Source organism: Jaculus jaculus, chromosome 12 (assembly GCF_020740685.1).
Source record: "Jaculus jaculus isolate mJacJac1 chromosome 12, mJacJac1.mat.Y.cur, whole genome shotgun sequence".
In the NCBI taxonomy this organism is placed as follows: domain Eukaryota; kingdom Metazoa; phylum Chordata; class Mammalia; order Rodentia; family Dipodidae; genus Jaculus; species Jaculus jaculus.
The window spans coordinates 104,435,332-104,451,360 of record NC_059113.1 but is presented as its reverse complement, the minus strand read 5'-3'; positions in this window follow the sequence as shown (position 1 = coordinate 104,451,360).

Sequence of the window (16,029 nt, the reverse complement as noted above, 5' to 3'; positions counted from 1 at the left end):
CCCAGCCATGGGTTTTGGATGAGGTTTGCAGCCCCAGGCATTAATTTTCTCCAATGGAAGGGGTCTCAGATACAATCAGAAGGAAGTTGGTTACCCCCATAGCAGTGATGCCACTATTACACTGGTGGGCGCCTTTTTTCCTAGCTAGTAGGCTGTGAAGCACACAGGGTGACTCCAGCTGGGTAAGCCTGTTGATGACTTTTCTTTCCCAGCATTCTGCACAGCACTTTCTAGCAGCTGGGCAGCCAGCCAGCAGGGAGAAGGCCTCCAGCTGGATTTCTCAGTGTCCTTCAACTGACATGTGTGTCTTCAATTGTAGGGTCTTATATTGTTTATTTTATTTTGAGGTAGGAGTCCACTTCAGCCCAGGCTGACCTGGAATTAACTATGTAATCTCAGGGTGGCTTTGAACTCATGGTGATCCTCCTACCTCTGCCTCCCAAGTGCTGGGATTAAAGGCATGTGCCACCATGCCTGGCCATGTCTTTAGTTTTGGCTAGGCTTCTGCACAGCACACCCCCTCTCTCCTCCTCCTTCCTCCCTGACTCCATTCCCAGAATTCTGTCCCTCTGCTTACATACCTGTTGTCCCCTCCCCTTAAGCTCCTCACCTCACATCGACCTCCCTCATGGCACCTTTCTAACTTGCTGGTTTGTACCGTACTGTATCTTACTCTACTTAAAACAAACCTGAAATTACAAAGTTATGATCTGCATGACAGAGAATATGTGGTATTTATCTTTTGGAGCCTGGGTTACCTCACCTAATATCATGTTTTCGAGATCCATCTATTTTCCTGAATGTTTCATTTTTTTTTCCCTGGCAGCTGAATAAAACTCCATTGCTGTGCAGTTATTATAAATACTCAAAAGTGGTACATTACAGTGAGGATGGATTGGATGTGTCAGTACTCCATATTCATCAAAATCATGTTGACTGTTTGAAATTGGATATAGTGTGAATATTTACACATGCATACACACACACACACACACACACACATACACACACACAAAACCAATCAGTAAAAAGTTGGAAGATCTTACTTTTTTGCCCTTTTAATCTTGGAAAGCATTTATGAGCATATAACTGGCTCCGGAGAAGAACCAAGTTGTGGTGGTTGAATCATGTGTCCCCCATAAACTCATGTGTTCTGAATGCTTGGTCCCCGGCTGATGGCAGTTTGGAAGGTGGAGCCTTGCTGGAGGAGGTGTGTTGCTGGGGGAGAGCTTGGGGAAGCTATAGCAGCTCCCCTTTGCTAGAGTTGGGCCTACCTGCTGCTGTTGTCCACCTGATGTGAGCCAGGAGGTGATGTCCAGCCTCTCCTCTGCCATCGTTGCCCTGCCATCAGGGAGCTGCCCATGGAGTCTGCAAGGCAGAATAAAACCTTTCTCCCTTCAAGCTGCTATTGGTCACGTGCTTTTCCTCAGCAATGAAGAGGTGGCGATCACACAAGCTGCCAGAGTCCAGTGCCAGCCTGGGGACCTGGCATGACCCCTACAGGTGAGCTATGTCAATGTGGACTACTATAGCTGACCGCACAGATGGACAACTGGTACTCTCCAGACATTAAGTTGAAAACGGAGCCCCCAGGACTGCTCAGAAACTACGCCTGTGAAGAGCTATCTCAGCAACTGGTAACGGCACCTGGTGGGAACTTTGCACCCGTGATTTACGTGATCTGGGCTTCAATTTCCTCATCTGTAAACTGGACATGCAGATGGCATCTACCTCGTAGGGATGCTTGGAGCATCAAGTGAATTGTGATTAGAGTGATGTCTGACGTATCTCTGATTTCCTGAAGGAGAATGTGCTAAGCCACTGCTCAGCCTGAACGTCTTAGAATCTGCCGCAGCTCCTCTTTTCTCTTGTACCCCATCGCCAGCTTACCAGGAAGCCTTTTTTCCTTTCTGGTGTGTATGTGGGGTGTGGTGCATACGTGGTGTATGTAGATGCCGCACCCCCACGTGCCTGCGGGCGGAGGCGAGGGGAGAATGTTGCATATCCTCTGTCACTGTTCCACTTGCTTGAGGTGGGGTCTCTTCGAACTTAGAGCTACCGGTTCTGGTCAGATTGGTTGACTAGTGAGCTGCGGTGAGTCTCCAGTCTTGGCTCCTAACAGTACTGGGTTACAGGTGTACATGGTCGTGTCCAACTTCTGACGCGGGTGCTGGGGATGGAACTCAGGCACTCCCGCTTGCACTGTTGACACGGAGCCATTCTCCCCGCCTGCCCTTGATCTTGAAGATATGCATCCACATGTGAACTGATATTACCACTCATGACCACCTTGGGACAGTATCTATCATGTCAGCCTGAATTATTATTTATAGTTGAATCTAAGGTTTTATTTTAACAGTGGGAGAGAGAAAAGGGGAGAGGAGAGAAATAGAGAGACAGGAGAAAAAGGTGATGTTTGTACCAGAGAAAGAGAGAGAGAAGGCAGAGAGAGGTAGAGAAGTGGTACGCATGCATCTGGGCAGCAGAAGATCCAAAAAGAACAGTCTGAGTTTTGTTTTTAATTTTATCTATCTTTTTGAAACAGAAAGAGGGAGAGAGATAGAGGGGGAGGGAGGGAAGGAGGGAGGAAGGGAGGGAGGGAGGGAGGAAGGGAGAGAGAGAGAGAGAGGGAGAGGGAGAGGGAGAGGGAGAGGGAGAGGGAGAGGGAGAGAATGTTTATGCCAGGGCTTCCAGCCACTTCAAACGAACTCCAGGTGCATGCATCACTTTGTGCATCTGGTTTACATGGGACCTGGAGAATTGAATCTGGGTCCTCATGCTTCACAGGCATACACCTTAACCACTAAGTCATCTCTCTAGCCACCCAGTCTGAGTTATTTTAATTGCTTTCTGCTTTCTCTGTTGTTGCCTCTGCAGTCTGGGTTTTATATTCATTTGCTTCGTTGAAACATGGTCTTGCTGGCTACCAACTCCTGATCTTCCCGTTTTAGTGTCTGGAATGCTGGGGTTTCAGGTACACACCTCCACCCTGACACACTCTGCCCCAACACAACAGCCGAGTGATCCTTTGCTCTCACTCGCAGACCCTGCCCACTCACTTGAAAACCCGTTACAAGCTCCCAAGGCTCACGCTCACCTTGCAAGGGTGAGGCCTCAGTTCTGATACCAGCCCAGGCCCAGCTCTGTGACCTGCCTTCCAGTGGGATTCCTCAGCTAAGCCACTGTGAATCTCCCTAGCCTGTCTGTCTACAGTGGAGTAAATGAAGGCACAGCATAGGATTATCAAAGCAAGAATGGGTGAGAAAGCAAGGGAGGGCCGACTGGGAAAGACAGTGGGAGAAGAGGAATGTATGGCTTAAGTAGTACAAGGCAAAAGCAGGGAGAGAGGCAGAGTGGCTTAGGAATTTTGTCCAAATTAAAACAAGAAAGAACAAGGTATGTACCTATCCACTTGGAAATAGGCCTGGCATGAAAGAGGTAAGAAATCTGATCCAAAAGGGCGTCACAGACAATCTGGCAACTACAGTACTCTCTTGTCCAAGAATGGGCCACATGTGGCCTGGCTTTGTCATGGGGATGTTCAGCATTCAGAAGCCCAGGCATGTTTTGGCAAAAAAAAAAAAGAAAATCCAAACTTAATGGTATGTGTAACAGACTCACTCACTCTATCTTCTATCTATCTATCTATCTATCTATCTATCTATCTATCTATCTATCTATCTATCTATCATCTGTCTATTATCTATCTATCATTTGTCTATTATTTATCTATCATCTATCTATGTATCTTCTATCATCTGTCTATTATCTATCATCTATCATCTATCTATCTATCTATCTATCTATCTATCTATCTATCTATCAATCAATCATCTATCTACCTATCTATCATCATCTGTCTACCTACCTTCCTATCTATGTAAATGGATATGTGCATGTTTTTGTGTATATGAGCGAATGAATGAATGAATGATGAACCATGATTGGAAATCAAAAAAATTAGTAGATAATTAAAAAAACTCATTTAAAACTCTTTTCATTGGAACGCTGCGCCAAGATGAAGATCACTAGGGCAATCTGGGTGGGGCCTGTGTTGCTGGGTGTTGGCCCCGCCTCACCTTCTGTCTCTGTCAGTTTGCTGTGCTGGACGCAGTCTGCACAAGCATGTTCCCGGCTTCATTTCTCACCTGTCTCCCTCATTGAGCCTCCTTCACGGTGACTTGGCATTTCTCACTGCTGCCGCCTTTCCGAGTCTTTATGCTGTAGGCGCCTGGTGCCACTCTTGGTCTTGACGTCACCGTCCCCTTTCCACCTGGTCTCTTTCTGAGATGCATCTCTGCCATCCCGCAGTCTTCAGTGTTCTCTTCCCCCGCTGCTGTGTGCGGACGCCTAGGACACAGCGACTGCCCTGGTCACCAGAGCCTCCCCAGGCTGACAGGAGCTGCCTGACCCAGAATTGCTTGGAAAATGACTTTTTTTCCCCTCCAGATGAGGTTTCCAGTGCCAGCGATGTGCAGGGTGGAGCTGGTGGGAAAGGCTCCCCTGCCAAACCTCACCACAGAGTCCTCCATCAAGGCCTCGCCTGTCACTTTGCTCTTAGTGGCCCCAATTAGAAGCATCCTTCCTCCAGTCCTTTAGGTCACACTGTGTGGGGGTCTGATGGCAAAACATCTCCCAAAGCCTCCCGTGTCTGTGTGACGCCTCCCTCCCAGTCCCCAGCGGTGGGGCCGTTGGGAGGTGGAGCCTTGCTGGAGGAGGTGTGTCGCTGGGGAGTGGACCTTGACGTTCCTTAGCTGGTCACTAGCCAGCTCCCTCCATCTGCTCCTCTCTGTTGCTGAGGTGGGACATGTGAGCCGGGCGCCTCGTGGGTCATGCTTTCTCCATCACGGTAAAACATCCCTTTGCAACTGTAAAGTGAACAAGCACTTCCCCATGAACTGATTCTGCTCAGGTGTTTTGCCCCAGCGACTGCAACCCTCTGCCTCACGACTCTGCATTCTCGGTCAGCTCAAGCCTGCAAGCCTTTCAGGAGTGCCGACGAATTTCCACAAGAGAGCCTGGATTCATGCTCTTGGAGAAGTCGTCACACCCACGCTGTGCCAAATATGCCTCCCCCCAGTCTGAATTGCACCCCCTCTTTTTTTGGATGAGAGATCTTCAGACATATAAAATCCAGATAGGAGATCGAATATTAGCTCCTCTTATCGAATTGCATTGATGTGAGGCTAGAGCTGGATTCTGTTTCCATGGCAACTGCTTCACTGCTCAAGGGGAAAACAGGACAGCAATTGAAGTCTGTGTTAATGGAAGCTCTAAAAATAATCAGCAATGTGTTGAGATCAAGTGAAAGTTCCAGAAGGCTCTTGGTAAAAATCATAACTACACAAGGTGGGCTTGAGCAATTAGGTGCTGTGTAAATCTCATGACAATTGTCATATGCTTTAAGAGTTACAGGAAATGGGTTAAGGAGATGGCTCAGCTGTTAAAAGAGTTATAGGAATGGTTGGTTATATATATATATATATATATATATATATATATATATATATATATATATATATATATATGTATTTTTTTTTTTTTTTTTTTTGAGAACTGATTATTGTCTTATTTGGTTATTCACTGGGCCAACTACTGATTATAGGCTAGTTATGAAGTAGGACCAGAAAGTGCACAAGTGAGAGTTAGTACCATATGTGTCTTCCAGTGTCTCATGGTTTTATGGGGTTAACCTATAAGAAAATATACCATGATTATTATTACAGACATTTTGTTTGCCTACCCTAGAGCCATTCTAACTATTTTCCATTGGATTTATGTGGGGTTGACCACAGCCAGCTCCAGGGACAATTCAAAATAGTTTACAGTATTTTATCAGTTTAGTACAAGCCATGTAACTAAGGTATAAACCTGCATGACACTCTTATCTATAGTGAATTATTTCTGCACAAGCTCAGAAATCTTGCTTGGTGCATATAAAACATTTATAGTCTTTTAAAAAACTTGGTCATGAAAGTGGGTGCATTTAGCTCCTGGGCAAGGGCAAGGCCAAGAAACTCACAGAGAAACATAGGAGGAGCTGACTGAGCCACAGAAAGCTTGTTTTGTCTCTGCTGATGTCTACTCGTGAACACTGCGTTAGCTCCTCGTTTCAGTCGGCTGGAATCCAGAGCTTCGAGACTGACACAGAGAGCTCATAAGCCAAAGAGGAATCTATTCACTGAGGTGAAAACATAGACGGGGTGCAGCAGAGATGGAGCCTGGAACTGGGGATGGTTAATCTGCACTCCTCTCTCACTCAGGTGCACACCCAAAAACACGTACACAAAACAACAACAACAATGATACACAGTAAAGAAAAAACCCACCTTTCTACCCAGGCAGCCCAGCACCTGGGAAAGGCAAGAGCCAGGTCCCCAGCGCCCCAGAGCAGGCAGGGTGGGGCTGGAGACCCCAGTGCGCAAGGCAGGAAGTGACGCAAGTCTTCCGGGAAGCAGACCCCCAGGCCAGGGTCAGGATGCTGTCCCAGCCGTCCCACTGCCTCTCGCTGGGCCTGGAGAATGCTCCCTGGTTTTATCCATTTACTTACGTATTTACAGCTGTTTAAATTCCCTTCCTGACCAGTTTATTTTGGACATTTGCTCTTTCAGTGAGTTTCATAATTTTCCATCATTTTTTAGATTATGGATTAAAAAGGCCCACAGAAATGTTTTGTTTCCTAAACCATCTCATTGATCGATCTCACCAAACCAAGACCTTATTTTGATTTTGGTTTTATTTTATTTTGATTTTATGCCTTATTTTGATTTTAACTGCAAAATGTGATCATTAATTTTAGGATCTTAAGACTCAATATAACAAGTGTCCTCCACCTTGCATTCCAACCTGTTTTTCCAGTGTCACTCACCTGCTGAAATTGCTGTTTTCAACTGTTCTGTCTGATTTTTTTTTTTCATTTCATTTCCAACGTTTCTTCAAGCCTTCTCTTGTGCCTGTCCACCTCAGAAGTTGATCACACTGTACTGAAGGTGTAGGAAAAAACCCCCGCAGGGGGCCCCCACGCTCTGCCCGGATAAGGCGACACCCCAAATCACTCACGAGAAGTGGTCTTGATGCAAACTGCAAGAGGATTTTATTACAAGCGCGCTGGGGCCCACAGTCGTACACCTCACAGGGGTAGAGGACTGCAGAGCCCCGAATGCAGGAACAGGACAGTTTTTATAGGGTTTCTAACAAAGCCTGTGCCTTAGACCAATCATTTTCTAATATTAGGAGCCCCGCAGGGTGTTAGCCAGTCAGTTGGTGCCACCCCATAGTTTCTAAGCCAATTAGTTTATGACCTTGGTGGTCAGCATTTGCGCAGGTCCTTGGGTGGGAGTAGCAGAGTATGGTATCAGCCTCCTATGACCTTGGTGGTCTGAGGCAGGCTGCTACAGCTTATGTTGCGAGCTACTAAGGCTTACAGTGTGGGCTATTAAGGCTTATAGTGTAAGGCTTATAGTGCAGGCTATTTACAGAAACCAAATAAGTGGTTCACTTCATTACTCATTTCCCATCCTTGAGGGCTATCTCATGCCCTTTTACCTAGTTTTATATTAGGAGCGGGCTCTGATATAATGAGAAGAGGGATTCTTTACTTGCTTCCAACAGAGTAAAGCCTGGAGTTTGAGGTATGCAGGGAGCCCGCTTAAGCTCCCCTTGGAGCGTGATAGTATTTCTGAGCTTCTGAATTCTTGGGCCTTTCAAAGGTTGAATGCAGCTGGTTGTGGTGGCCCATACCTTTCGTCCCAACACTGGGGAAGGCAAGATAGGAGGATTGCTATGAGTTCCAGACCAGCCTGGGCTACAAAATGAGTTCCAGAACAGTCTGGGCTGCAGCGAAACCCTGCCTGGAAAACAAAAACAAATAAAAAGAAATAAAGTAGACCTGGGTGTAGGGCACACGCCTTTATTCCCAGCATTTGGGAGGCAGAGGTAGGTGGATCACTGTTGAGTTCAAGGCCACCCTGAAACTACATAGTGAACTCCAGGTCAGCCTGGGCTAGAGGGAGACCCTGCCTCAAAAAACAAAAAACAAAAACAAAACAACAAAAAAGAAAAGTAGAATGTGGTTTCCTTCCTCTTCCCCATTTTGCTCCTCAGACCCGGGCTCCATTGGCATTGGAACTTGAGTCTCGCCTCAGACCTAGGAGACTGCTGCTTCTCTCAGCTTTTCTCCACCCTCATCACAGTTTGGAAAACTCTCTCAGGAAGTCTCTTGGAGTGATTAATACCTCTTGTGTGCGTCTCCTTGTCAAAGATTCTAGATGCTCAGTGTTTACTTAGCACTAGATCTTCAGAGGCTTACTTATATGTACTCCCAATTTTTATAATCAGAAAATTATCTTAGTAGACTTAGTTCAATATAAACTATACCTTTGGGTCTTGGGCTCAACATTTCATCCATTAAATTTTATTTTATTTTTTAAATGAAAGGCAAGATGAATATGCAAAGAGGAATGATTAAAAGGTTACTTGATGAACTGGAGAGATTTCTCAGTGGTTAAGACACTTGCCTGCAAAGCCTAACAACCCAGGTTCAACTCCCCAGTACCCATGTAAAACTAGATGCACAAAGTGGTGCATGTGCAGTGGCTAGAGGCTATGGCACCCTCCCTCCCTCCTTCCCTCCCTCCCTCCCTCCCTCCCTTCCTTCCTTCCTTCCTTCCTTCCTTCCTTCCTTCCTTCCTTCCTTCCTTCCTTTCTTTCCTTCGCCTCTGTCTATCTCTGTCTCTCTGTGTCTGCCTCTCTCTGCTTGCAAATAAATAAATAAATAAATATATAAAAAGATTACTTGATACATGTGCACCCCTTTGTCTTTCCTTAAATATTTTCTTCATACATTTATAGTTGGTGGTCTTTGTTCTTTTTTTCTTTGTGTCATTTCTCATATGCATAAGAAACTGATATCAGTGTGTGAAGGTTATACACTGGAGAATCTTAGTTTTTTAGGGAATTTGTAAACAATGGATCATATGCATTTTTCTTTCATTGTTCTGAGACCAGTCTTAGAGTAACAGGACTTATGGGAGTTTCTTGCTTGAATTACTTACTGAAGCAGAAAGCTATATATTCTAATTTTCAATTGTGCTCTCCATGGAAAACTTGAAAAGTAATAAAAATGCTTAGTAAACTTAGATTCACCAAGCTTCTCATATACATAAACTTTTGCTGCAGAAGTTCCAGGCATGTCTTATTAAACATTTTCATTTAGTTTTTAACTATGTATATAACTTATTAATACAGAGAGAAAGAGAGAGAGAGAGAGAGAGAGAGAAAGAGGGAGGGAGGGAGGGAGGGAGGGAGAGGGAGAGAATGGGTGCACCAGGGCCTCTAACTGCTGCAAACAAACTCCAGATGCATGTACCACTTTGTTCATCTGGCTTTCTGTGGGTACTGGGGAATTGAACCTGGGTCAATAGGTTTTCTGTATTCAAGTCCCTTAATGGCTGAGTCATCTCTCTAGTCCTTCATTTAGCTTTTAGTTCTCGATTTTAGAGAAAAAGCTACCTAAGCCGGGTGTGGTAGCGCATGCCTTTAATTCCAGCACTGGGGAGGTAGAGGTAGGAGGATCGCTGTTAAGTTCAAGGCCACCCTGAGACTACTGAGTGAGTTCCAGGTCAGCCTGGGCTAGAGCCAGACCCTACCTTGAAAAAAAAAGATACCTAGCTGCTAGTCAAAGTTCAACTATATTTAAAGGATCTTTTTTCTTACTTAAGGACAAGGAGAATATCTTTTCCCCCCAGGGCCCAATACATGATTAAGTGAAGATAAACTTTGGTTCAGTTTGAAGCTCATGACAGATTGGCAGGTGAGTTATTTATCAACTAAAATGAGTTCACTCTGCAACTACCCAACTCTTGTCAGCCTTGTCACTTAGCAGATGACAAACTTTGCCTGACTAGAATTGCCGTCTTTGAGGTTATAGATAGGCATGATGTACTTCATTATACTGAGACAAGAGAGAATGGGAAGAAACGAGATCTGAACTCTGACATTCCTGCTGGGCCTGGGCAGGTCCTAAGTGCTAAGGGAGGCAGAAGGAGCGAAGGGCTGAATGGGATGGGGCTGGGAGAATGGAGTGCCGTGTAGAAGGTAGGGTCCTTTAAACTCGTTGATGGGTGGCCACTGCTTACATTCTGTTTTCTTTCTGCTGCTTCTCAAGTAACTTGACAGGGCACATCATATAGTTGCTTCAAAAATATTTTAAATGAGGGCTGGAGAGATAGCTTAGTGGTTAAGGCACTTGCCTGCCAAGCCAAAGGACCCAGGTTTGATTTCCCAGTCCAACCTAAAGCCAGATGCACAAGGGTGCATGCATCTGGAGTTCATTTGCAGTGGCTAGAGGCCCTGGCATGCCTATTCTCTCTCCTTCTCTCTCTCTCTTTCTCTCTCTGTCTCTTTCAAATAAATAAGTAAACAAAAAAGATTAAAAAAATAACTTCACAGGCAAGCGTTTAACTGCTAAGCCATCTCTCCAGCCCTACATTAGGAAGTTTTGATGATTATTTTGCAAGCATGAAATTGTGTGTTGATTAATAACCTTTATGGATGATTTTTTATAAGGCGGGATAGACAGAAAATTATGGGGACATGGGAAGGGAAAGAAAGCCTTCCCCCAAGAGTCAGATGGAAAGCACAGGGCAGTTGAGAAGCAAGGATTCCTGCACAATGAACATTCCATTTGCATATATATATTATGTTAACATAGCAACAATCCATGCTTCTGGCCTGAATGCATGTGACCTTGGGTGGGGCCTCATTCCTTTCCATGGACATTTTCTGGGAATCTCAAATAAGACTGTTAGCTTTACTTGCACTAAAGCTATCCTATCTTCTTGCATCCTAGTGACCTTGTCAATTGTATTCTGTCTGGTGCCCTTCAGGAACCAGACTGTGACCTCATTTAGAATCTTTGGCCCCTTGGAAGATAGTAGCTTGAAAACCCATCCAAATGCTATGGATGATTATCTTAAAGACAATGGGAAGGTCTCTATCTAGAGAAGCCTGCCTGCCCCACCTGGGTGCGCCTTCCTTTTTGCAAGTTTTCTGTGAGAAGCTCATACCCAGGCTTTGGCTTCTTTCTTACTTTCTAAGCACCTTATTTTTTCTTCATCCTCTTGCTTAAAGTCTTTATAAAAATAACTTTAATAAAACCCAATCTTGCTTCATATTGTCTAGTCCTGAAATTCCTTTCTACTTTGAAGCTTGAGTTGAGGTCCCTAAAGGATTCAAGGAACTCCTCCGACTCCCGTGGGTGGGTGACTCCCCCCCACATCTCCTGCATCTCTGACAGTCATCTTTTTGGAGAATGCTTAGCTGTTGCAAAAACATGAAAATGAACATGTAAGTGAACAGTCACTTTTTATGGCTGCAATTGGAGTTACCTTCTTCTTCCTAGGACAAAACACCTGGACTAGAAGCAGCAGATGGGAGGAAAGATTTGATTTTATTTTTTTCATGATTTTGGTTTTTTGAGGTGGCGTCCAGGGTGACCTGGAACTCACAGTACTCCTTCTATCACTGCCTCCCAATGCCTGGCATAAGTTTATTATTTTGACTTAAAGTCTAGTTGCAAAGAACAAACTTCATGATGGTAGGAGAAAGGATGGTTTGAGCCGACGCTGGACATCACTCCTGCCATAGCAGGTGGAGAACAGTAGCGAGAGAGTGCTGGCAAGGGGGAGATGGCTATAACACATCCCTTAACCCACCCCAACAACACACCTCCTCAAACAAAGCTCTACCACTTAACTTGCCCTCAGCTGGGAACTAGACATTCAAGACACAAAATCATAAATTTTTAACAGTTTTTAAAAAATGATACCCCATTGTGTCTTTACCTCTTTTTGTTTTAGAACCCACCCCACTCCAGGCTTCTCATTAGAAGCTTTTAGGCTGTGCCATACGTTATGTGCTTGGGATCCTGGTAGCAGCATGATTTCACTCGAGAAGGCTCTGCTGTCAGGGCAGAGGTGTGATGGCCGCAGTACGCTCCTCTCTCCTGGCCATCTCCTTAGATAGGCCCTCCGTCCCCGGCCGAAATCTCTTGGTTTGCATTCCATGAGCTGTGACTTGTCTCTCTCAGGTTCTTTTTCTCATTGTGATTCAGACATGTGTGACATGTCTGATAACGTGTCGGGGTATGTAACCCTGTGCACCTGTTTTATGAGCTGCTGGACTGAATCAGGAAAGACAGCATGAGTTATGCCCACATACTGTACGCTAGCTTGGGAGAAGGAGTCTGGATCTATAGCATTGGGGGAATGGGAATGGGTGGCTGGGCAGGGGATGCAACATTAACATATTCTGTTTCTGGTAACGCAATGGCTGAGGCATCAGGAGGGAAGTGAAACTCCACAAAAAAAGGGAACGTGTGGAACAACTATAGGGAAATGGCAAATGAGACTTTGAGTCTTCCTGCATTTTTTTTTTGCTTTGTTGATTCTTCCTCTTTCGCATCTTCTCTCTTCCTGTGTCCTGACCCATCTTTTTTTTTGTTTGTTTCCTGTATTTATTTATGAGAGAAAAAAATGAAAAAATGGGGGAAGAGAAAAGGAACGGGTATACCAGGGCCTCCAGCCACTGCCAACGAACTCTAGATGCATGGGCCCTCTTGTGCTTCTGGCCTATGTGGGTCTGGGGAAGTCAAACCTGGGTCCTTTGGCTTTGCAGGAGAGCACCTTAACCAGTAAGCCATCTCTCCAGCCCCGTTTCTTGTTTTTAAGTGCATTTATTATTTATGAGAGAGGATATGAACGGAGTATGGGCACACAGGGCATCTTGCCACTGCAGACGTGTTCCAGCTACATGCACCGCTTCGTGCGGGTATCAGAGAATCCGAGCTGGACTAGCGGGCTTTGCCAGCCGGTGCCTTTCACTGTTGAGTAGCTCTAGCTCTGCTTTTGGTTTCTCATCATGGGCAGTGGTTCCTAAATTTTGGGTCACGTGGAGGGCCTGTGACCATGCATGTCACGGAGCTTTTCCTTCAGGGCTTTGAATTCACTGGATCTGCGTGGTAGCCAAGGATTTGTACTTCTAGTAGATTCCCAGAAGGCTGATGTGCTGAGGTAGGAACACACTTTGAGAAACATAGGTAAGGGAATTTACTTTGCCATTTTTAATATTTACACTCATTAATTCATTCATCCAACATTTATTAAGACACTACTGAGCCAAGCAAAGCCTTAGAAATTCATATCTGGTTTCCTCAGCCTCACTTCTCTGTTGTGATGGCTTGAATGTGAAACATCCCCATAGCCTCATGTGTTTTGAGTACTTGGTCCCCGACTGATGGCAGCTGGGGAAGGTTGTGGAGCCTTTGGCTGGTGGAGTCTTGCAGGAGGAGGTGGGCCACCGGGGGCGAGGCTTGAGGTCTATTAGCCAGTCACCCAGACTTCTTTCCTGCTGTTGTGGAGATGGATGCCCACTGCCTGTCCTGCCTTCCCCACCACGGTGAAGCTTCCTCTCTGAACTGTGAGCCAAAAACTAATCCTTTCCCTCCTTAAGCTGCTTTGGATTGGGCATTCTGTCAAGTAACTGCAACACCTGTAGACTCCAAGCGCTCCTTGGGCAGGAAGGCCCGGAGTCACACTGACTGCCGTCCTTAGCACCTCTCAGTGACGCCCCTGGATGTGTCTCCAAGGTGTCAGAACTTGTCACTCATGTGTTCTTAACCCCGTCAGTTCTGGTTATACATACAAGCTCAGGCATGTTTTCGGTTTGGGCAGCTATTTAGGGATAGCTCACTGTTGTGCCCGCTGTCACTGCTTACTGCCTCCTGGGGCCCTGGGCCCTGCCAGGCTCCCAGAGGAGCCAACGCCTAGACGTGCCTGGGCACGGGCGGGAGAGTGCGGAGGCCTCATCACTGCTCCTCACCTGGAAACCGAGGCTCCGCTGATGTCCCAGGCGCTCAGGCTAATACTTGAAAGTGTCTCCATGGTGTCTTCCTGTGGCCCATCTTCCATGGTGCAAGGGTACGCTAGAACTGAGGAGCTGGGCTGGGGCTGTGATCGTGACCCACACTCTTTCCTCATTCAGTTTCTCTATCAGTTCATAACGCATGTCTGTAGTCACACACCCCAACCAGTTACTAAACACCTCACACATGACTGAGTGAACCCTGGACTTTCCAAATCACCAGACGCAAACGAATCAAGGATTCTAGCTTCTCTCTTTTCTCCTGCCTTGGGTGGTGTTTATTTATAACTCCAATGCATTTCTAATGTGTCAGATTTGATTTAGCCTAGCCCTTTAAAGAAGGTCTTCCTTTTAAAATACAACTCCATAGATTATGTTCTCTTGCAGAACTTCTGCCTTAGGCAAGGTGAGGCGAGAGAGACTGACACCCTGCAAGGAGCCAAGGATTAGGACATTTCTGCCTAATTTCACTCATCATTAAAGACACAAAACGACTGCTCAAGTGTTATTCCATTAAAAAAAAAAACAACAAAAAAAATTTGTGTATTTGGAAGAGAGAGTGAGAAAGATAATGGGCATGCCAGGGTCTCCTTTCCCCTTTGCAGCTAGAAATAAACTCCAGATACATGTGCCCCTTTGTGCATCTGGCTTTACATTGGGCACTGGGGAACTGAACCCAGAACATCAGGCTTTGCAAGCAAATGCCTTTAAGCACTGAGCCGTCTCTCAGCCCCAAGTATTATTCTAAACCAACAGTGACCTTGAGCCAGCATGCTGTCCCCTCTGTGTGGTCTTGGAGCAGGTAGGGATGGGAGCAGCCTATTGAGTACTCAGGGCCCACTTTTGAAATAGAGGTGCTTAGCTGTCTAGATTCTCTGGGGGCCTCTTAGTAGGAGCTATTTGAGAAACCTTCAACTTACCACATTTTTTTTTTTTTTTTGCTGTGATGATGGTATTATTAGAACTTGGAATTATGAAAAAAAATGTTAATTGTTTTAATAGGCATAAGTGATCTGATAGTAAAATGTAAAATAATCTTAGAAATCTTTGTTTTTTTCCAATGTAAGTCAAATTGGATGCTATGTATTTTTTCAACTATATTTTATTTATTTCATTAAGAGAGAAAGAGAGAGAGAGAGAGAGAGAGAGAGAGAGAGAGAGAAAGAGAAAGAGAGAGAGAAAGAGGCAGATATATAGAGAGAATGGGTGTGACAGGGCCTCTAACCATTGCAAATGAATTCCAGATTCGTGTGTCCCCTTGAGTATCTGGCTTTATGTGGGTCCCGGGGAATCAGATCTGGGTCCTTTGGCTTTGCAGGCAGGTGCTTTAACTGCTGAGCCATCTCTCCAGTCCCCCTGTTGTGTGTTTTGGTTGTGTGCTACAGTATGGTTTGTTTATAAACCTGGCTCAGTTTTGGCTGTGTGGCAGATCTATCCTAATCAACTTAGACGAAAGGTAACAATATTCCCAGGGAAATGATGGCAAACGGAAAAAGGCAGGCGGTTTCCACATTGAGAAAAGATGAAGAGCCTCGTTCGCTCTTAGCCTCGGTTAGCAGAGTAAGGAGCAGGCACTCAGCCCAGCGTGACGTCGGGCATTTCAGCCCCTGAGCTGCCTCTCCTTGGTACTCTTGCCTGGCTTTGTATGTGGGTGCCGGGAATCAAACTGAGGCTCTTCCTAATTACCCAGCAAGCACTCTCCCTGTCTGAGTCATCTCGGCCCCCAGAGTTGCTTTTAAAATGACTGGAAGAGACTTCTGTTTATGATAGTCTAATCTGCCTTTTGTCAAGCACTTATTTTTATGAGACTGACAGTCTGCCTACAGCTCTGAGGGCGGCTTATTTTTAATTTTTTAAAAAAAATTTTGTCCATGGGCTGGAGAGATGGCTTAGTGGTTAAGTGCTTGCCTGTGAAGCCTAAGGACCCCGGTTCGAGGCTCGGTTCCCCAGGTCCCACGTTAGCCAGATGCACAAGGGGGCGCACGCGTCTGGAGTTCGTTTGCAGAGGCTGGAAGCCCTGGCGCGCCCATTCTCTCTCTCCCTCTATCTGTCTTTCTCTCTGTGTCTGTCGCTCTCAAATAAATAAATAAAAATTAAAAAAAAAAATTT